The sequence below is a fragment of the Rhinoraja longicauda genome, chromosome 6 (genome assembly GCF_053455715.1).
Source record: "Rhinoraja longicauda isolate Sanriku21f chromosome 6, sRhiLon1.1, whole genome shotgun sequence".
NCBI classification, from domain to species: Eukaryota; Metazoa; Chordata; class Chondrichthyes; order Rajiformes; family Arhynchobatidae; genus Rhinoraja; species Rhinoraja longicauda.
This window is the reverse complement of record NC_135958.1, coordinates 71,193,077-71,215,412: the sequence shown is the minus strand read 5'-3', so window position 1 is coordinate 71,215,412 and position 22,336 is coordinate 71,193,077. Positions and strand designations below refer to the sequence as shown.

Sequence of the window (22,336 nt, the reverse complement as noted above, 5' to 3'; positions counted from 1 at the left end):
TCCCTCTACCCCTTCTCCCCACACTTCTCTCACATGCCACCCTTTTTTCTCTTTCTTTCTCTCTGTCTATACTCCTCTCTACCTCCACAGAGTTCCTCCAGCAGTTTACTTTATAAACAAGATTTGATTGTGTTTCTGTCCTGTACTGTTCCATCATCTGAAGAAGGGTCTCGATCTGAAATGTCACCCTTTCCTCTCCAGACATGCTGCCTGATCCGCTGATTTACTCCAGCATTTAGTGCCTATCATTGGTGTAAATCAGCATCTGCAGTTCCTTCCTGACAATAAAACACTCCTGACTTGACTCTTGGATAGACACAAACTGCTGGAGTAACCCAGCAGGCCATGCAAGATCTCTGGAAAAGAGGAATAGGTGACGCTTTTGGTTGAGATCCTTCTTCTAGCTTCCCTCTACCCTGACACTCAGTCTGAAGATTCCTTTTCTGCAGAGATGCTGTCTGTCCCGCTGAGCTACTTCAGCATTTTGTGTCTATCTTCGGTGTAAAGCAGCATCTGCAGTTCCTTCCTACACATTAGCAAACTTCAGTATCAGATTAGGATGTGTTGCTTTCCTGTCAGCAGGAAATGTAAACATTACAGACTTGTCCAACTCTTGAAATGGTGTAAGACGATAACTGCAGATGCTGGTACAAATCGAAGGTATTTATTCACAAAATGCTGGAGTAACTCAGCAGGTCAGGCAGCATCTCAGGAGAGAAGGAATGGGTGACGTTTCGGGTCGAGACCCTTCTTCAGACTTGCAATGGTGTGTTAAGAAAATAACTGCAGATGCTGGTACAAATCGAAGGTATTTATTCACAAAATCCTGGAGTAACTCAGCAGGTCAGGCAGCATCTCAGGAGAGAAGGAATGGGTGACGTTTCGGGTTGAGACCCTTCTTCAGACTTGAAATGGTGTGTTAAGAAAATAACTGCAGATGCTGGTACAAATCGAAGGTATTTATTCACAAAATGCTGGAGTAACTCAGCAGGTCAGGCAGCATATCAGGAGAGAAGGAATGGGTGACGTTTCGGGTCGAGACCCTTCTTCAGACTTGAAATGGTATGATAAGAAAATAACTGCAGATGCTGGTACAAATCGAAGGTATTTATTCACAAAATGCTGAAGTAACTCAGCAGGTCAGGCAGCATATCAGGAGAGAAGGAATGGGTGACGTTTCGGGTCGAGACCCTTCTTCAGACTTGAAATGGTATGATAAGAAAATAACTGCAGATGCTGGTACAAATCGAAGGTATTTATTCACAAAATCCTGGAGTAACTCAGCAGGTCAGGCAGCATCTCAGGAGAGAAGGAATGGGTGACGTTTCGGGTCGAGACCCTTCTTCAGACTTGAAATGGTGTGTTAAGAAAATAACTGCAGATGCTGGTACAAATCGAAGGTATTTATTCACAAAATGCTGGAGTAACTCAGCAGGTCAGGCAGCATATCAGGAGAGAAGGAATGGGTGACGTTTCGGGTCGAGACCCTTCTTCAGACTTGAAATGGTATGATAAGAAAATAACTGCAGATGCTGGTACAAATCGAAGGTATTTATTCACAAAATGCTGAAGTAACTCAGCAGGTCAGGCAGCATCTCAGGAGAGAAGGAATGGGTGACGTTTCGGGTCGAGACCCTTCTTCAGACTTGAAATGGTATGTTAAGAAAATAACTGCAGATGCTGGTACAAATCGAAGGTATTTATTCACAAAATGCTGGAGTAACTCAGCAGGTCAAGCAGCATCTCAGGAGAGAAGGAATGGGTGACGTTTCGGGTCGAGACCCTTCTTCAGTCCGAAGAGATGTAGTCTGTGCAGTTATTTTCTTAACACACCATTTCAAGTCTGAAGAAGGGTCTCGACCCGAAACGTCACCCATTCCTTCTCTCCTGAGATGCAGCCTGACCTGCTGAATTACTCCAGCATTTTGTGAAATGGTGTGTTGGTGAGGGGTGTGGGAAAGAGACTACATCTCCCAGCGGCCTGTGCGGGCTGCCGCAGAGCGCCCCACCGCGGGGAGCAGGTGCGAGGAGCGCGGACAGTGCAACAATGTAGCAGCAACAACAATCAGCGTTCCATCGAAGGATACAAAAAGTCCCCTCTCCAGATCCTCCAGGAGGAGAAAGTTCAGATCTGTCAGGTAGAAACAGCCGGCTAAAGTTTGTCTTCGTTGTATTTTTTTTAAAAGTAATGTTGCTGAGGGGGGGGGGGGGAAAGGAAGAGAGACTTCGCGCGGCTCTTGGCGGGTTCAGGACGTGAAAGAAGTTCTTTCACCTCCTCGTCTCGGGAGTTTGGCCGCGGCTTCCTCCAAGCTTGTTGCCACCGGCCTTCATCATCGATTGTTGTTGTTTCGTCCCCCCCCCACCTCCAAGCTTTACAATGCTGTCTCTTTAAAAGTTTGTGAGGTTTTATTTAATTGGGTAATCGCACTTTATAAAAAATAAAAAATAAAAGTTTTTCGTTAAATTAAACTTGGATCTGTGTATCTGAGTGGAGAGCGTGGTTGAAAGCCAGATTGAAAGCGATTGGATGTGCTCAATGAATGCAGAATTATTAAAATATCCTTTGAATTTACGTACGTTCAGGGTGACGGCTTTGTTATAGTTTTTTTGGCCAAAAAAATCGGAAATAGTTGAAACTGATAATTGATTAATTGTAGTACCGATTGGGTCTTGTGTCAGTACAGTCTTGACATGTCACCAGGTGGGGGTGCAAGAAAATCAGCAACGTATTTCCTGGGGACACTGAAGCCCAAACGTAGTTAATTTCATGCTTTCTTGCCAAGAACTAACTGCATGATACTTGATGCAACAGGGGAGGTGTTAATATATTATTGGTACATATCAGAGGTATATTTGTTTTTAACGAGAGCACTGTCATTAATTTTCGTCCTGTTGTGCAAACGGAAGAGATGTTCACAGACTAGGAACGAATCCGTTTTTGGAACAAAATGTGTTACGCGTTTAGATAGATACTTGGATAGATAGATCATTTGATATATTTTAAAGAATCATGTTAGAATTGATCAGTTTCTGTGTTAAAAGGGAGTAGATAAGCATAATGCTGTTTTCTTGTTCAAAATGTACTGATCCGAGAGCTATCGTTATGGTAAAAAAAAGTTACAAAATTGCTATTGTCACTATTTAAGCAGAATCAGCAACTATTGCATTTGGCTGTGTTATTTAGAAATTTGCATAGAAAGTGATTCAAGCCAATTCTATTAACATTCTTTTTGTTATGTACACAGTCCTGAATGGTTCTCCAGCCACTTTTGTTTTACAAGTATAATAGTTTGTACTTTGTAAAGCAATTTCTACATTCTGCTGACTAAACAGATTGCCTTGTGTGGCTTAATTATCCTTAAACTTTTATATCCTTAAAAGGAACTGAAAGGAACTGAAAACCTGGAATAATGGTATCACATTTTAATTCCATAGGATTGTTGCAGCAAAAGAGGTCATTCAGCCCATTGTGTCTGCACCTTGTTCCAATAACAGATGAGCTTAACATCTCTTGTGGGGGAAAAATGACAGGGACAACAATTATTAAGGAAGTAATTGTTGCAAATTTGGAAAATCATAATTCAGTCAAGTAGTGTGTGGCTTTATGATGAGGAAGTTGAATCTGACACATTAGAGTTTTTGAGGAAATACTGACTGGTGGGGAATCAGTAGATTTGGATTTCGACAAGGTGCCTCACAAAAGGTTACGTTACAAGATAAGAGCCTATGATGCTGAAGGTAGCATATTGACATGGATGGAGGATTGACTAACAGGCAGGAAGGAGTGAGCAGGGATAACTTAATCAGGGTGGATCTCTTGCTTTTGGGGTTTGGATAACTGAGAATTGATCTTAAACAGAAGATTCTTTAGGAGCCAGCTGGCTTTATGCTGGGAGAGGTTCCATTTCATGGGAGAGCCCAGAACCAGAGAGTATGGTCTTGGAGTGAGGGTCACTCATTTTAGACTGAGACAAGGAAGGATTGTCAAGGAAGAAGGGTCCTGACCCAAAACATCACCCAACTCGTTTCCCCTGAGATCTTGCCTGACCCGCTGAGTTACTCCAGCACTTTGTGTCTATACGAGGAAGGGTTACTTCTCTTGACAATTGAACCTTTGGATCAATTTGCCACAAGTGAGGGGGTATGGGGAGAAGGCAGGAACGGGGTACTGATTGAGAGTGATCAGCCATGATCGCATTGAATGGCGGTGCTGGCTCGAAGGGTTGAATGGCCTACTCCTGCACCTACTGTCTATTGTCTATAAAAAGCTGTGGGAGCAGAGTTCTTGTGTACATTTAAGGATAAAACATAGATTTCTCATCAGTTATGGAAATGTGGGTTATGGGGAAAGACAGAAAAATAAACTAAAATCATAAATCGGCCTAGTCCATCACAGGCACATCCCTCCATACCATCAAAAACATCTACATGAGAGACTGCTTCACGAAGGTGATACTGATCATCAAGAATCCCCACCATTTGGGCCATGCCTTCCTTTTTGCTGCTACCATTGGGCGGGAGGGACAGAATTCTGAAGACCCACATCACCGAGTGCAGGAACTGCTGCTTTCCTACAACTGTCAGGATCTTCAAATGACTTAATCTTGATACGACTCTAATCCTACCTTGGCAAAAAAAAACACTGAACCACTTCTTGAATTACCATGCTTGGTTTTCTAATTTGCACTGGTGACTTGTTTATTATCTTTTTCTTCTCTGCCTTGTAGAACTTGAATGTAATTTATATTTTTGTCTGGGTCTATATGCCTGTGATACTACTGCAAGCAAGATTTTTGTCGTGTCTGTGCCTCATACATATGACATTAAACTCAACTTGAGTCCATTGTCCCAAAGCCATTTTCGTAAAGTTTCCCGGAACTCATCCGAATGTGTCTGTCTCAACCTGAAATGTCACCTATCTATGTTCTCCAGTCCATCATTCAAACGTTATATCACTATCATCGCCCGTCCTGAAAAGGGTTCAAGCTTCCGGTGACAAACAGTGGGAGCCTCACTTGTACAGTAGACGATGGTGGTAGCAGAATTAGCTCGGGACACTTCCAGTTTCCAGCCCCGCGACGTGGACGCTTCTGCTATGGGGCCTGTTCTCCAGTGACGCTGCCTGACCCTCTGAGTGATTCCAGCTCTTTGTGTCTTTTTTTGTAAAAACTAGTATCTGCAGTTCCTTGTATCTGCATTGTCTTTATCCACAGATGGACAAAAATGCTGGAGTAACTCAGCAGGGCAGGCGGCAACTCTGGAGAGAAGGAATGGGTGACGTTTTGGATCGAGACCCTTCTTCAGACCGAGTCAGGGGAGGGGGAGATACTGAGATAAGGAAGTGCAAGGTGTAAAAATTAGACAAATGGGATGGAGATCAAGGAAAATGTAGAAAAGATCTGTTAGCTAAGAGAAGGTAACAACAAAGCAAACAGATAAAATGTAAACAAGGACAGTCAGACTAGTCTAACTAGGAAGGGGGGAGGAATGCAGAGAGAGGGAAAGCCAGGGTTACTTGGTTAGAGAGGTCAAAATTCATACCGCTGGGGTGTAAGCTGCCCAAATGTTATATGAGGTGTTGTTCCTCCAATTTGCGTTGGGCCTCACTCTGACAATGGAGGAGGCCCGGGACAGAAAGGTCAGTGTGTGAATGAGAGCGTGAGTTAAAGTATTTAGCAACCGGAGACCAGGTTATCCACGCCGGCTTGCCTTGATTAATCCTGTTCAGATTAAGTTTTCCCACCACCAAGATTGTATCTAGGAAAGATTGTATCGACTGGCCTCTGGTTCTCAGACTAATGCAGCTTGATGGGCAATAAAGCCTTTTCTTGCGCTTGTTTATGATTATAATGGTATTGTAGAAAAATAAACCTACATGTTCACTCACAGAAAGGTTTGCACTTTATTCAAGGTGAAACTCGGGTTGTGAAATAAACAACATAAAGGTTGCTTCCTGGTTAATGCTGGCTTTGCGTCATCATAACCTGCTCGTGGGCTGTAGTAATTCAGTTAGCAGAGACAGCCAAAACCAATATTCTATCCTTGCTATCTGGCAACGTGTGCTGTAATTGATTTATGCACGCGTTTTATATTATACTCCAATATGTTTTTAAGACTAAGGAGTATTTATTGTTTTTAAAAAAAACAAATTCTCAGGGCAAGTACAATCATGCCAAGAGGGAATGTAACTGATCCTAGAAATGTTTGAAGAATTGTGAACAATGTTGCAACTGCATGCAAACACATCATTTAATTTGTACTGACGGTATAGAGAAAGCTCCATTCCTTTGGTCAAGGGACTTTCTCATGGTCAATCACCTCAGAGGGCCGAGAGATAACTAATATCTGAAGTGAGCAAACACAAAGCCCTGAAGGAACTCAGTGGGTCAAGCAGCAAACATGCCTAATTTCGTTACTATGACTTATGGTTTCCCTGTGTATATAATGATACAGTAAACTAAGTTTGAAGAACATCAACATTAATATCCCAGAATGTCCTCTTCCATTTTATCTATTTTGTTTCCTATCCTGAAAGTGCAGCTTGGGTTTTAATTAAAAAAACATTGGTATTTTTAACAATCCACCGCCGGGGATGTGCACACATTCTCGGTGTCCGAGCATGAGGTGAGGTGGGCTCTGACGCGTGTGAACACGAGGAAAGCTGGAGGCCTAGATGGTATATCTGGGCGAGTACTAAAGTCTTGTGCTACTCAGCTTGCTCCAGTGCTCACCACAATATTCAACCTCTCCTTGGCAAAGTCCGTGGTCCCTGCATGCTTCAAAAGATCCATCATTGTACCGGTGCCAAAGAATGCCTCTCCAGCGTGTTTAAATGACTACCGACCGGTGGCCCTCACCTCGGTTGTCATGAAATGCTTGGAGAGGCTAGTCAAGAAGCACATCTGCGCCCTCCTTCCTCGCAACATGGACCCACTACAGTTCGCATACCGTCCGAACAGGTCCATGGATGATGTGGTCTCCCAGGTTCTACACACCGCTCTCTCTCATCTGGACAGCCAGGGGGGCTATGTGAGGATGCTGTTCATTGACTTTAGTTCAGCATTCAACACAATAGTCCCCAGCAGACTGGTTGAGAAGCTGCTGGAACTGGGGCTTAGCACCCCTCTGTGTGCCTGGGTCCTGGACTTTCTCACTGCCAGGCCCCAAGTGGTCAGGATGGGGGAACACACATCTAGCTCCCTCACCCTGAACATAGGATCCCCCCAGGGCTGCGTCCTTAGCCCCCTACTGTACTCCCTGTACACACATGACTGTAGGGCCAGGTTCAGCTCAAACTCCATCATCAAGTTTGCTGATGACACTGTGGTGGTGGGCCGGATCTCCAACAACGATGAGAAGGCCTACCGGGAGGAGGTGGCTGATCTGGCACTCTGGTGTCAGGACAATAGCCTCCTCTTGAATGTCACTAAAACAAAGGAGCTGATTGTGGACTTCAGAAGGGCTAAACATCCAAGGACGTACACGCCACTGGAGATAAATGGGTCTATTGTGGATAGGGTGAGCAGTTTCAAATACTTGGGAGTCCGCATCGCAGAGGATCTGACGTGGGCAACGCACATTGCCGCACTGGTGGGTAAGGCTAAGCAGCGCCTTTACCACCTTAGACAACTGAGGAAATTCAGAGTGTCGCTGAGGATCCTTCATTGCTTCTACTCTGGGGCTGTAGAGAGCATCCTGTCCGGCAACATTACAGTCTGGTTTGGGAACAGCTCTGCCCAGGACAGGATGGCCCTGCAGAGAGTAGTGCGTTCGGCAGAACGCACCATGGGAACTACACTCGTCCCCCTGCAGGACCTATACATCAGGAGGTGCAGATCCAGAGCAAGCAAGATCATGAGGGACCCCTGCCACCCCAGTAATGGACTGTTCCAGATGCTACGGTCAGGCAAACGCCTCCGCTGTCACGCTGTGAAAACGGAGAGGATGAGACGGAGCTTCTTCCCACAGGCCATCAGGACTGTCAACTTTGATAACCCCAGAGACTAAATTTTTGTCGACACTTTTTGTGCTATGTTTAGTAACTTATTAACTTTATTTATATGCTGTAACTGTAATTATTTTTGTGCACAACCCGCAGGCATTGCCACTTTCATTTCACTGCACATCGAGTATGTGTATGTGACAAATAAATTTGACTTGACTTGACTCTTTGAATGAACCACCACTAGTAGGACTATTGTAGCACTAAGTCAAAACCAAAAATCCTAAATAAAACTCAGTAATTCGGGCATCGACTGTGATGAAAGAAACCGAGTTTGCTTTTCAGGCCTTTAACTGGAACTTTTAACTGGATGACCTTTAACCAGGCTGAGGAAAGAATCGATATCAAACATGTTTCTAGCTGAAGAGGCAAAGAGATACAGTGCCCTCCATAATGTTTGGGACAAACACCCGTCATTTGTTTTTTTTGCCTCTGTACACCACAATTTGTAACAGAACAAAATCTCGTGGTTATAGTGCACATTGTTAGATTTTAATCAAGGGTATTTTTATGCATTTTGGTTTCACCATGTAGAAATTACAGCAGTGTTTATACATAGCCCCCCCATTACATGGCCCCATAATGTTTGGGTCACAGCAATGTCATGTAAATGAAAGTAGTTATGTTTAGTATTTTGTTGCACATCCTTTGCATGCAATGACTGCTTGAAGTCTGTGATTCATGGACATCACCAGATGCTGGGTGTCTCCTCTGGTGATGCTTTGCCAGGCCTGTATTGCAGCCATCTTTAGCTTATGCTTGTTTTGGGGGCTAGTCCCCTTCAGTATTCTCTTCAGCATATAAAAGGCATGCTCAATTGGGTTCAGATCGGGTGATTGACTTGACCACTCAAGAAGTGACCATTTTTTAGCTTTGAAAAACTTATTTGTTGCTTTAGCAGTATGTTTGGAATCATTGTCTTGCTGCAGAATGAACCACTGGCCAATGAGGTTTGAGGCATTTGTTTGAACTTGAGCAGATAAGATGTGTCTATACACTTCAGAATTCATTATGCGACAACCATCAGCAGTTGAAGATAAGTGAGCCAGTACCTTCAGCAGCCATACATGCCCAGGCCATAACACCCCCACCACCGTGTTTCACAGATGAGGTGGTATGCTTTGGACCTTGGGCAGTTCCTTCTCTCCTCCATCCTTTGCTCTTGCCATCACTCTGATATGTTAATCTTCGTCTCATCTGTCCACAAGACCTTTTTTCCAGAACTGTGGTTGCTCTTTTAAGTACTTCTTGGCAAACTGTAACCTGGCCATGCTATTTTTGTGGCTAACCAGTGGTTTGTATCTTGCAGTGTAGCCTCTGTATTTCTGTTCATGAAGCCTTCTGCAGACAGCGGTCATTGACAAATCCACACCTGACTCCTGAAAAGTGTTTCTGATCTGTCGGACAGGTGTTTGGGGATTTTTCTTTATTATGGAGGGAATTCTGCTGTCATCAGTTGTGGAGGTCTTCCTTGGCCTGCCAGTCCCTTTGCGATTAGTAAGCTCACCAGTGCTTTATTTCTTCTTAATGATGTTCCAAACAGTTGATTTTGGTAAGCGGAAGGTTTGGCTGATGTCTCGAACAGTTTTATTCTTGTTTCTCAGTCTCATAATGGCTTCTTTGACTTTCATTGGCACAACGTTGGTCCTTATGTTGGTAAACAGCAATAAAAGTTTCCAAATGTGTTGGAAAGACTAGGTGCTGAGAGCTCTCTTGGACCTGCATTTAGGAGGCATTTAAACACACCTGAGCAACTATGCTCGGCTGTAATTTCTACATGGTGAAACCAAAATGTATAAAAATACCCATTAATAAAATCTGGCAAAGTGCACTTTAACCACATGTGATTTTTTTTCTATTACAAATCTCAAATTGTGGAGTACAGATGCAAATAACACAAATAGAATAAAGGATATTGTTCTCAAAAGGGTGACGGACCAGAAGGACCTGGGAAGATGTACACACGAGTCATTGAATATGGTGAGGCAACTTCAGTTTAGTTGATTGTCATGTGTACCGAGGTACAGTGAAAAGCTTTTGTTGCGTGCCCGAAACATCACCCATTCCTTCTCTCCCGAGATGCTGCCTGACCTGCTGAGTTACTCCAGCATTTTGTGAATAGAGCCATTTACAGTGTATGGGTACATGACAAGGGAATAATGTTTAGTGCAAGGTAAAGCCATTGAAGTCCGCTCAAAGATAGTCCGAGGGTCACCATTGAGGTAGATAGTAGTTCAGGTCTGCTCTCTAGTTGTGGTAGGATGATTCAGTTGCTGGGAAGAAACTATTCCTGAAACTGGAAGTGTGCCTTTTTTACACATCTATACCTTTTGCCCTACTGGGAGAGAGAACAGGCAGGTGGCCAGTGTGCGACTTGTTCTTGATTATGCTGCTGGCCTTGCCAAAGCAGCGTGAGGTGTCAATGGAAGGGAGGTTGGTTTCTGTGATGGTCTGGGCTGCATCCACAATTCACTGCAATTTCTTGCAGCCTTGGTAGTAGCTGTTAAAACTGAGAAAAGCAATGGAAACACTTGACGATAACTTGAAAAAGCCATTTACAAGGCACACACAATTTTGAACTTTATCAGTAGAGACACAAACAAGAAAAGGAGGCGAATCCTGTTGAGCCTTTAGAAATCTGCTGGTCAATTTATAAGTGGCATGTACTGTGTTCACTTCTGGTCACCACAGTTTACAAAGGATGGCAAGGCGTTAAAGAAGGTCAAACATTATTTAGAAGAACAATTCCATGAATGAGGGACTACAGTTTCAAGAATATATTAGAGAGGATAGGAGATGATTGAGGGGTGATCTAATGTATGTATATAAAATAACTAAGAGTCTAGACAGAATAAATAGTGGGAGACTACCTTTTGGTGCAGGGGTAGAGAAACGGAGCACGCAGACATAAAATAAAAGGAAAGTAAATGAAGAATGACACGGGGAAATTTTATTTTACACAGCATGTGGTTGCCATCTGGAGTGTGCTTCCAGTAGACATGGAGATAGAATCATTGCGGTTTTCAAGAAGGAATTGGATAATTATGTGGTGAGGAAAAGTTTATGTGCCTACAAAGAAATGGGCAGTGGGTCGAATGAGAGAGTTGCTTTAGCAGAGAGCTGATGTGGGCGAGATGGACCAGAGGACCTTTTTATGCTCTAACCATTCTATACTCGGCCTTGATAACGCTAACACTTTTACGTTTACGGATCCATTTAAAAATCAATTCTTGCCATCATCTCCAGTAGGTATTTATTATGCATATGCATTTTTAGTTTTCACTAGATTCCTTTTGAATGTTTAAGTAGTTGTAACAGTTAATGTCATTAAAATCACAACAGTTATGTCCAATGGAATAAAAATATTCAGTTTATTGGTACTGGTTTATTACTTGCACTTTCACCGGAATGCAGTGAAAAATGTTGTTCTGTGTGTTGTCCAGGCAAATCCTGAGTAAAATCAAACCATACACAAGTACAACAGGTAACACAAAGAGGAAGTAAATCAAGTGCAGATGCAGAGAAAGTGCAGATTAAAAAAGTAATCTCTGACACCTGTACTCGTCAAGAATCTATCTAACTCAGCCTTAAATATATCCACTGACCTGGCCTCCACAGCCTTCTGTGACAAATAATTCTACACATTCACCGCCCTCTGACTAAAGAAATTCCTCCTCATCTCCTTCCTTAAAAAAGTCCTTTAATTCTGATATGACCTCTAGTCCTCGACTCTCCCGCGGGTGGAAACATCCTCTCCACATCCATTCTATCCAAGCCTTTCACTATTCTGTACGTTTCAATGAGGTCCCCCCTTATTCTTCTGAACTCTAGCGAGTACAGGCCCAGTGCCATCAGACGCTCATCATATGTGATCAATGGGGGAACAATTCCGGAGGGAAGGGCATATTGTTGCCAGTAATACTGCCCAACTTCACTTTGTGGCCTGTTGTGGTTTGCAAACCTTGTCACAATTGATGGGTGTTTGTGTGGTTAACTTGTGGTTAGTTTGATCCACCTCTCTGCATCCTTGAAGGCTGATGACCTTTATGAGTCACTGGCAGAAGCCCATGAATTATACTGACCCCTGATGTTCAATTAAAAGAGATTTTATTTGTCCAAATAATTCCAGATAATTACATTCATAATGTCATTCTGCATAACTTAAGTTGGTTGAATTTGAATTTAATGTTATGATGTTAGTTATATAGAAAGAGATGTGGTCTGCATTGTTTATTTGGTATTCTAAGTTTCAAGACAGAATCGGCCTGATTGTCCATTGTTCTAAGGAGCATTGTCCATAATCAATTGAGTGGTGAGACCACACAATTGTGAATCAATCGTGGAGACTTCATTGTTGCTTATTCAGCTAAGTTATTCGCTATCTCAGTCGGATGATTCTGAGTCAACAGCTACGTACATTCTACAAGCTTCTACAAAGATATATTTTTGTTTTGTTTTAGTCCTTGGACAGATACGGTTGTTCTCCTGATTAGAGGGCTGACATATGATCTGTTCTCCATTCCACATGATGAATAATTTGAACTAGGAACTATTAATTACGGGTTAGAATATATCAGGTCCTTCTGAAGGCGTTATCTAACTTGGTAACCGAGTACAAGATCCATACCCTGCCTCCACGTGAATGAAGAACACAAGGTTAGATTAAGTTGTCAACACTTCGTTGATTAGTAAGGGGGTCAAAAGTTATGGGGAGAAGGCAGGAGAATGGGGGTTAAGAGGCAAAGATAGATCAGCCACAATTGAATGATGGAGTAGACTTTTAGTTTGTTTTTTAGTTTTGTTTAAAGATGCGGCGTGGAAATCGGCCCTTCGGCCCACCGAGTCCGAGCCGACAAACAATCACACCATACAGTAGCACTATCCTACACACGAGGGACAATTTACAATTTGCAGAAGCCAAGTAACCTACAAACCTGTATGTCTTTGGAATGTGGGAGGAAACCAGAGCACCTGGAGCACGTCCTGAATGGCCTAATCCTGCTCTGTAACTAATGAACATTCGTGAGGCAGCAAACATGATTCATTATCATCCTTAATGACTTCAATCAAGCGAGCTTCAGGAAAGCTCTCCCCATTTGCCATCAGTCTGTCTCCTGCCGCACTCTCTACCACAGGGACTCCACCATCAAGTATGCCTAACACTTCACCATTATTTCGGTCAGTCTGATTATCTCTGTCAATACTGCTCCAGCCAGCTCACAGACAGGGAATGAGGTGTGAGGTACCAACCAAGAGGGTAACACAGTAGTGGTCTAAGGAAGCTGAGGGTCTTCTTCAGGTTTGCCTTGGTAGACTAGAACATGTTCAACATTACTTCATCCAGTCTGAATGTGTATACATTGAGTTTTACACATATTTGGCATGTGTTTTTAAAATAATGCACTTGCTCCTTTAATACCAATGCTTGATTTACACACTGGTATTATTGGAATAATGCGTTCAAATTTACTGCTGACAGCGTAATCGCGTATATGTTTAATTTTGCGTGTTTTGCGTTCTGACAAAGACAGTTTGGGTCTATCCTAACCCGAAACCTTGGATGATCAGGGAGGTTCACTCTCTGCCAAAGTCTAGATCCAAGGTTTTCAAGATGGATGCCAAGAGAGAAGTCCAGAACATGCGAGAGGCTCAATATAACCAAGCGGATGCCAGGAGACTGTGGCAGGCTCTGTGTACCATAGTGGGCTGTAAGCTGAAATTGAAGATGATCTCTGGTAATGATGAATCTCTACCGCATGAGCTGAATGGATTTTAATAACATAGAAACATAGAACGTAGGTGCAGGTGTAGGCCATTCGGCCCTTCGAGCCAGTACCGCCATTCAATATGATCGTGGCTGATCATCCAGAATCAGTACCCTGTTCCTGCTTCTTCCCCATATCCCTTGATTCTGTTCAGGGTTTTATGCCCTTTTGACTAGGTAAACAAAGTTCCCACCTTGACATGTCCCCCAACTCCAGCTGGCTGCGGTGCATATATCTCAGTGGCAGAGTCAAATCTGTTTTCAGACGGGTAAACAGAAAGCAGCTGGCTCAAATGGAGTCCCCGGACGGTTCTGAAATTGCAAGTGATTCAACTGGAAAGTATTGTATTATTCTGTGTAGGAAGGAACTGCAGATGCTGGTTTAAACTGAAAATGGACACAAAAAGCTGGAGTTACTCAGCCGGTCAGACAGCATCTCTAGAGAACAGAAATAGATGTAATTTCGGGTCGAGAAGGTCTGAAGAATGGTCTCGACCCAAAACATCACCTATTCCTTTTCTCCAGAGGTGCTGTCTGACGCGTTGAGTTACTCCAGATATTTTGTGTCTATTATATTCTCCCTGGCTTGCATTGTAGTCTGGTTATGAAACAGCTGGAAAATATTACCAATACAAGAGAGCTGCTAAGATTTTCTTAATTTTATTTTTAATAAACTGATGTATTGGAATTTTTGTGAGGTCTGAGAATTATTGCATATAGAATAAAGGAACTTGGGGTGCATGATCTATAAAATTGCAAATCAATGCAAAATCTTTGAATGATTCATTAATGAAACTGACATTCATTAATGACGGTATGATTTTCCAGATAGGCTTATTCTTGATCTTTGGAGAAGATGCTATAAATGGAAAGTACCTATGAAATAGATCTAAATCTTTCAGAAAGGTTGCTCCATTATGCATTAGTTGACACAGCCAAGAGCTCTGATCTTGAAGTCCAACAAATGCTTTAGTCTCCACTGATATTTTCAATGTGTTTAATAAATAATCATGCGGGCTTTGTGCATGTGATGGTGATAAAGCTTTCTTGGAACTTTGTCACCATTTAATCCAATGCTTAAAAACTGTACTTGCAGACCTGTAATACTGGTGCTTTTAAGAATTTAATTGTTCTGCTTTCGGAACACACAACATTGAAACACTCTTGACTCTCTCTTGAAAATACGTCTTAATCTTTGCACCGTGGTTATTTTCCCCGGATATGTTGTATGACATTCAGGATGTGGCCTGTCCCTCAACTATAAGCTTGTGTCTCAATGATAGCTAATGCTGATGCTTACCAAAAGTGTCCTGTGCATAGGAGATTATTTTACTTTTTTATCCTTATTTTTAAAATATCTTCAAACTAGTGGATGATTTCTGTATTCTGCTGGAAATTAATGCAAATTATTAAAATAACTAATTTCTTCCTGTTAAAATTTGGAATGGTCTAATCCTGATCACATCTCTTTGTAGTTTGTGCACAAATCAAATGGACAGTTTTACAAGTTGCTGCTCTTTGGCAGCAAGCCTTGCACTTCAGGAACAAGGTTGTCAAGAAAATGGACTTGTGCCTATAATTTACGCTGGCACTTCCTCTAATCCAGCGTTCAGTTCTCTAGAAATGCTGATAGTTGGACCTGCAGCTCGCGGGTCAGTTGGAGTGTGTGCTGGGGTCCCAGAGGGCAAAGAGGTTGTGCAGCCAGGAATGGGGGCCAGAGTGCAGCCGGAGATGGGGTCCATTGTGTGGCCCATGTCAGGGTCAGAAACTCGGAGAGGTTTGCAGCTGGGGCAGGTATTCGAGGTGCTTCTACATTTCATGCTCATAAAATCGTAGATCATAAGAAATAGCAGCAGAATTAGGCTGTCCAGTCCACGGAGAGACTTTACATGAATACAATCAAGCCGTCCATGGTGCAGAGATAATGGGTAAAAGGCGCAGCATTTAGTGCAAGATATAACACTGAAATCCAATAAAGTCTGATTAAATATAGCTCAAAGGTTTCCAATGAGGTGGATGGGAGGGAACCCAGACGCCCATAGTTAAAGTTTTGAGGGCTTCTTCTTCAAATATGCAATATTCTTTGGTAAGAATTGTAAATTGTCCGTAATGTGGGTAGGATAGTGTGAGTGTGCAGCGATTGCTGGTCGGCATGAACTCGGTGGGCCGAGTCTCTGAACTAAACTAAACCTGGTCTTTGTATTATTGTGTACTATCCACATAACTCCATTAAAATGGAATAGTCGTTAACAGGCCTGAGGCTCCACCAGACCTGCTATCAATGGATGTTTGCTCTTCACGCACTTTATGCACCAATCCAGCAATGCATCACTGCGGTATCAGACGAGTAGGGTGATCAGTCAAATGCAGAAGGCTGCACATTTTAATGCGATGTTCCCAACACAGCTATAAGTGATCAGTGTAAGTGATCAGATAAAGAGCAAAACATGAAATGGTCATAATTTCTTCACATTATGGAAGTGGTCCCCTACTAAACAGAAAGAAATACTGTGGATAGACACAAAATGCTGCAGCAACTCTGGGTCATCTCTGGAGAAAAGGAATAGGTGATGTTTTGGCTCGAGACCCTTCTAAGGACTCTTTCAGAAACACTGTATTGGGCAAGGTTCCTACATTGGTCTGCCGTGTTGAATGTTCAGCCTTGAACCCCAAGCTGAGGGCAATGGTATAAACAGTTGAACTGATTGCTATAATTTGATAAAGGGGAAATAACAGCTTTAGAAGATGATTAAAACACAATACTGCATGATTTAGTTTGTCACTTTGACTCAGATTTAGTGTACTTTGGAGGAGATCCATATAATTTGGTGCGTTGGAAATTCATTCCATTAGAAAACAATGATGCAGCACTGAATGTCCTGTGCTTGACCATGAATTAGCAAAACTATGCTGGAATGTGAGAAACAATCCCCACAGATGCGACTGAAGAGAGATGCAAAATGCTAGAGTAACTTGGGATTTATTATGTGTTTTATTAAATTCATTAAATTGCAGAGAAGGAGATATGAGATTTCTCTGCTTTGCACCCTTTGGTAACCCCCTGTTTCACAAGCAATACCACCCTGTTATCAGTGGTATTACTTGGGTGGTGCCTTCTCCTGTGGTGTGGGACATCTTCTGTATGTTCTCATCTGATCTGGGATGTGGTTTGTGTCTCATCATCACCGTCTTAAGCTGTTTAATATTGGTCTAACGTAGGCTCAATCCTTGTACTCTTGGGTAATGAATCTTTGGCACTTATGCCATCCGCTTTAGCAGTAGCAGTCATGGTAGCAGTCTTTTTTTTTTGCATTAATCTATCATTATTTCATGTTAAGGTTTTCGAGGAACTAAAGTGTTGTCAGAAATCTTATAAATGCGAATTCAATTATTTGTTTACCGATTGATTACTCAAAGGTTTTTCTGACTCTGAGAAAAATGCAAGGCAGACATGCTGTAACAACTTTGTGTAACAGTAGTTATGTTCAGACATGACTTACTGGCTTACTTTTCCTGCTTTAGCAGTAAGACTTCATATTTTAAGTGGTTCTGTGGATGAAAGCTAACTTGAACATTTCTTCAGTGAAGCTTCAAGCACTGCTGACTTGGTGAATTCGTAAGTACTTTTTAACTTTAACATTCTCGTACTTTGTTGGTTAACTTTACAAATTTAGCCAAGAAAGCTCTGGTAACAAGAATGATGGGGAGACAGATGAAGGTGAATAGAACTTTTCACAGATCTTTTATTTATGTAGATGATTATTATGCCGGAGACTAGGCCACTGTAATGCCCAGAAACATCACTTTGCAAACAAATGAAAACTTTGAAACCAAAGTCCACATTCTCTGTTATGTTTTTTTAAGGCTTTGGTTGACCTTAAATGTGGTATCCCCAAGGCATCGGGGGAGGAAACTGTTCATCATCTCACACGGGACTAAAAGGACAGGAAAATTAATATAAATTCCATTCCTCAGACCAACCAGTTGTTCACCGGAGTGAACATTTCTGCTCTCATGTTTCCAGTTTGGACTGCTTTGCCGCTGAGCTCTTTGGGTACATTGATTTCTTAATGACATCTTTCAGCAGAGCATTGACTAGGCATAAGTTGTAGTGGCTTGTAAGATTTCTGTTTGTTTCATTAAGAGCTTCTCGGATGAGAATCCGTGCCAATTCATTGCTCAGACGTTTTGCCTTTTTGCCTGTTTTCTATTAATTTCTAATATCTCTACCTGTTATCTGGAGGTGCCCCAGGGTTGCTATTATTTGCTGTTGCCTGATATTGATTAAAATGTAAATTCCAGTGTGGTTGTTTGATCCTCAAACCCGAGGGTTAGTGCAAACACTGGTTGCCACGGCTGTAAGGCAGTATTGCTAAGCTGTGCCACTGTACAGCTCTTTAATTACAACTTAATTTTCTCATTTATAATGATCTATCTACTTAACAAAAAACAGTGTTGACCACAAGTTTGAATGGCTGCCATTTATGTTTGATGTGAATTGTTTTGATATACTTTATTTAAACATTAATAACACACTATTCCCTCTTGGAATTTTACCCGGATAAGGAGCATTTAACCTTGATTGGAGAAATACGTCTTAGTTGTTGGACGTGTTTCTTTGCTGTACACATCCAGTTCCAACATGTTATTGTGTGTGGATCATCAGTCAGTCAATTACGTTCTCGAGTCACTTCAGTAACTTTGTGTTACTTCTGTGCGGGTGAAGAAAGAAATGTGAGTGTGTTTGCAGGCTGAATGGGGAATAAAATACTTATTCAATGTTGAGATATGAATTACAGTGATCACAATAATCAATTATCTTGATCATTTAATAATCTTATCTGTTGTTTTGGAAAATAAGTTGGAGAGTAAAGGATGTTTAAGATGAGTGGTAGAATCTGGGAGGAATTGATGACAATATGGAGTGAATAAAGTTGGATTATATTAGTATAAATGAGTAGTTGATGATCAGCATGCACTTTCTGGGCCAAAGGGCCTGTTTCTGTGCTGTGTCTCTATGACTAAGGGGATCCTGAGGAACGATGTTGAGAGATTGGTAAAAATGTATTACGTTGTCCCTGCTTACCACTGCATCTTTTAATATTATGCTCAAAGTTTTAAAATAGTAGATTAAACTACAGTGAGCAGACCAAACAGTGATAAAAAGGAGTGACACAAAGTGTTGGAGCAACTCGATGGGTCAGGCAACATCTGTGGAGAACCTTTGTTGCTATGGATGAGTCAGGCCGAAGACCCTATTTTCTCTGCAGTATGGCTCCGACTGAATCAATCCTGTTTTCTGAGAAAACTGTTTTTGTTATTGCACAATAAATTATTTACTGTGAATCATGTGCATCTTTGCCCCACCTTGAATCCTTTGACTGCTCAATGGTTCAATTTTTTTTAAATTGTCAGTACAGTGAAATTATTTTTTGCATACAGTTCTCCAAAGTAATACCATAAATAAGCACAATCCTAGATTAACTACAAAGTGCATAGAAATAGTGGGTTTTCTCCGAGATCTTTGGTTTCCTCCAATACTCCAAAGACGTAGGTAAATTGGTTTGGCATTAGTGTAAATTGTCCCTAGTGTGTGTGTGTGTGTGTGTGTAAGGTAGTGTTAATGTACGGGGATCGCTGGTCGGTACGGACTCAGTGGACCAAAGGAACTGTTTCTGTGCTGTATCTCTAAACATTCCTCACCAAGAAACTAAGGTTTTGCCATCCAGTTTTTGGTCTGTGTCTGCTCACTGAACTATATTTGCATTAATGTGTCATAGAGTCATACAGCACAGAAACGGGCCCTTCGGCCCAACCTCGCCATGCTGACCAAGATGTCCAAACTAGTGTCATATGTCTTTGTTTGGCAATATTCCTCAAAACCTTTTCTATCCATGTACCTATCCATGTCTTTTAAACATTGTAATTGTACCCACTGCTACAGCTTCCTCTGGGAGCTCAATATACCACTATCCATGTGTAGAAAAAAAGTTTCCTCTCGGGTGGGTACAGATGTGGGGCGGGGGCGGGTGGTTGATTGGCAGATGGTCAGGCAAAGGCTTAAAGGTGTGATAAGGATAGAATGGGTGCAAAATGTGAAGCCAGAGGAAGGAGAGAACGACGGGGGGGGGGGGGGGGGGGGAATGAGGGGGGGAAAAGATTAAATGGAGGTGGGACAGGGGGAAGATAGGTGGGAAAATGAGGGGGAGGGGGGAACGGGGTGGTGGGGGGGGGGAAGATAGGTGGGAAAATGAGGGGGAGGGGGGAACGGGGTGGTGGGGGGGGGGGCGCGGTGTGGGGGAGGGGAGGGAAAAGGAAGAATTCAATGGTCATACTATTGGGTTGCAAGCTCCCCAAGTGGAATACGAGTTGCTGTTCTGCCATAAACCTGCAATCTAGCGTCTGCAGTTTTTCTGCGTCGACATCTTTGTTTCTTGTAATGTCTTATGATCGAGTAGGGGGCCTGTGGCCTATCATAAAAGCTTCAGATGTGGCATAAGAGACCACTGTTAAAGTCTCTCAAAATCGACAGTTCTGTTTTCTTCCTAAAAAAATAGATAATTAAAAAACTTTTTTCCTTGCAGGGTTTGTTATTCAGTTTCACATGTTGCAAAACCTTAGACATGGCCACAGACAGCTATTTATAGATTCTAATAACAACAGGTTACAGCTGACGTTAGAATCGGCCAGACTGGTTAGATGAGTTCTTTAACGTCCTGTAACGCCTGCAAATGTAATCGCAATTAACTTTGCAAAAAAGTAGTGCTGAATATTTATTTTGCCTGGGTGTTTACTGCCAGCAACCTTTGTATTCAAGAACCAGTAGGATGGCTTGCACATGTGAACAAGAGAACTTCTTGGAGGAATTTTGAGTTTGTCAGTAATTAATAATAACACGGTGGCGCAGTGGTAGAGTCGCTCCCTTACAGCACCAGAGACCCAGGTTCGATCCTGACTACGGGTGCAGTCTGCGGGTTCACCTGCACCTCCTCCAACCTCATCTATTGCATCCGCTGCTCTAGATGTCAACTCATCTATATCGGCGAAACCAAGCGCAGGCTCGGCGATCGCTTCGCTGAACACCTGCGCTCGGTCCGCATTAACGCCACTGATCTCCCGGTGGCCCAGCACTTCAACTCCCCCTCCCATTCCCAGTCTGACCTCTCTGTCATGGGCCTCCTCCAGTGCCATAGTGAGGCCCGCCGGAAATTGGAGGAGCAGCACCTCATATTTCGCCTGGGCAGTTTGCGGCCCGGTGGTATGAACGTTGACTTCTCCAACTTCAGATAGCTCCTCTGTCCCTCCCTTCCCCTCCTCCTTCCCAGATCTCCCTCTATCTTCCTGTCTCCACCTATATCCTTCCTTTGTCCCACCCCCGACATCAGTCTGAAGAAGGGTCTCGACCCGAAACGTCACCCATTCCTTCTCTCCCGAGATGCTGCCTGACCTGCTGAGTTACTCCAGCATTTTGTGAATAAATCGATTTGTACCAGCATCTGCAGTTATTTTCTTATACTACGGGTGCAGTCTGTATGGAGTTTGTACATTCTCCCTGTGCCCTGTATGGGTTTTCACCGGGTGCTCTGGTCTCCTCCCACACTCCCTAAAATTGCACTGATAACTAACTTAAACTGGTAGCATTTCGATTTTACCGACAACAGGGCAATGCCATTATAACTTGCAGCAGCTTAACAGTAAATGCAAAACATACAGATAAGGTGAGAAGGCAGAGATTGAATAAGGACCTTGAGAAACTCTTCCGCTCAGAGGGTAGTCCATAACTGTAAGAAGAAGCTACAGAAGCAGATACAATTACGACTTTCAAAAGACTTTTGAAGTTATATAGATAGGAAGGGTTTAGAGGGACATGGGCCAAATGGGAATAGCCCAGAATTCCACTTGGTTGGCAGTCAAATTGGGCTGAAGGGAGTGTTTCCATTGCTGTATGGCTCCTTGACTATGGAAACCAAGAATGAACCTGGTCTGTTGGAAATCTGAGACATCTGCTCCACTGTCTCTGCCACACCACTGAGTGCTTTGAGGTAGCTGAGGAGTTCTGTACAGGATCTGCAGACTGCCATGCAGGGGAAGATGGTGGATACCAGGGAGAGAGTAATTTGGGGATGTTTACATCCTTGCTCTGTGCTCCCATCCAGAATCCTTTCTGCACGGAATGGTCAAGCACCCTGGTTCAGATGACTTTGAACAAGCCCTGTCTTCATCCTTATCTACCTGCATGAGTGAAGTTGATAACTTTTGAGCTTGGATCCTCAGTCTGATATGACCTGCGTGGAGTTTCACAGTGCAAATAAACTTGGGGTGTTTGAAACACACAGCAGACCATCGTAAACTTAGTTTAGTTTTCACAGCTAAACCACTCCTGAGATGCTGTTGGCACATTTTCAGGGCTTGGACAACAAGAATTTATTTTTCACACAATTAAATTAGACGAATTAAGAATTTCATTGTTCTTTTGCTGGTGCATAAGTCGATGGCTGGTTAGCACACAACAAATGCTTTTCACTGTACCTCTGTACATGTGACAATAAGCTAAACTGAATTAATCAGAA

At 42.7% G+C, this 22,336-nt stretch overlaps 1 protein-coding gene across 3 annotated transcripts in view; it reads left to right on the top strand.

Annotated features, from left to right (window-relative positions):
• The window catches only part of tmc6b (transmembrane channel-like 6b), a 62,583-nt gene that overhangs the window by 2,691 nt on the left and 37,556 nt on the right, over positions 1 to 22,336 (top strand). The window contains exon 1 of one of the 3 annotated variants that reach the window (XM_078401881.1): positions 2,012 to 2,138. The exons of the other annotated variants lie outside the window; for them this stretch is intronic. The gene's annotated coding sequence lies outside the window, so the exon portion shown is untranslated. Of the gene's footprint in view, positions 1 to 2,011; positions 2,139 to 22,336 lie in introns of those variants that run through there. 3 annotated transcript variants of the gene reach the window in all.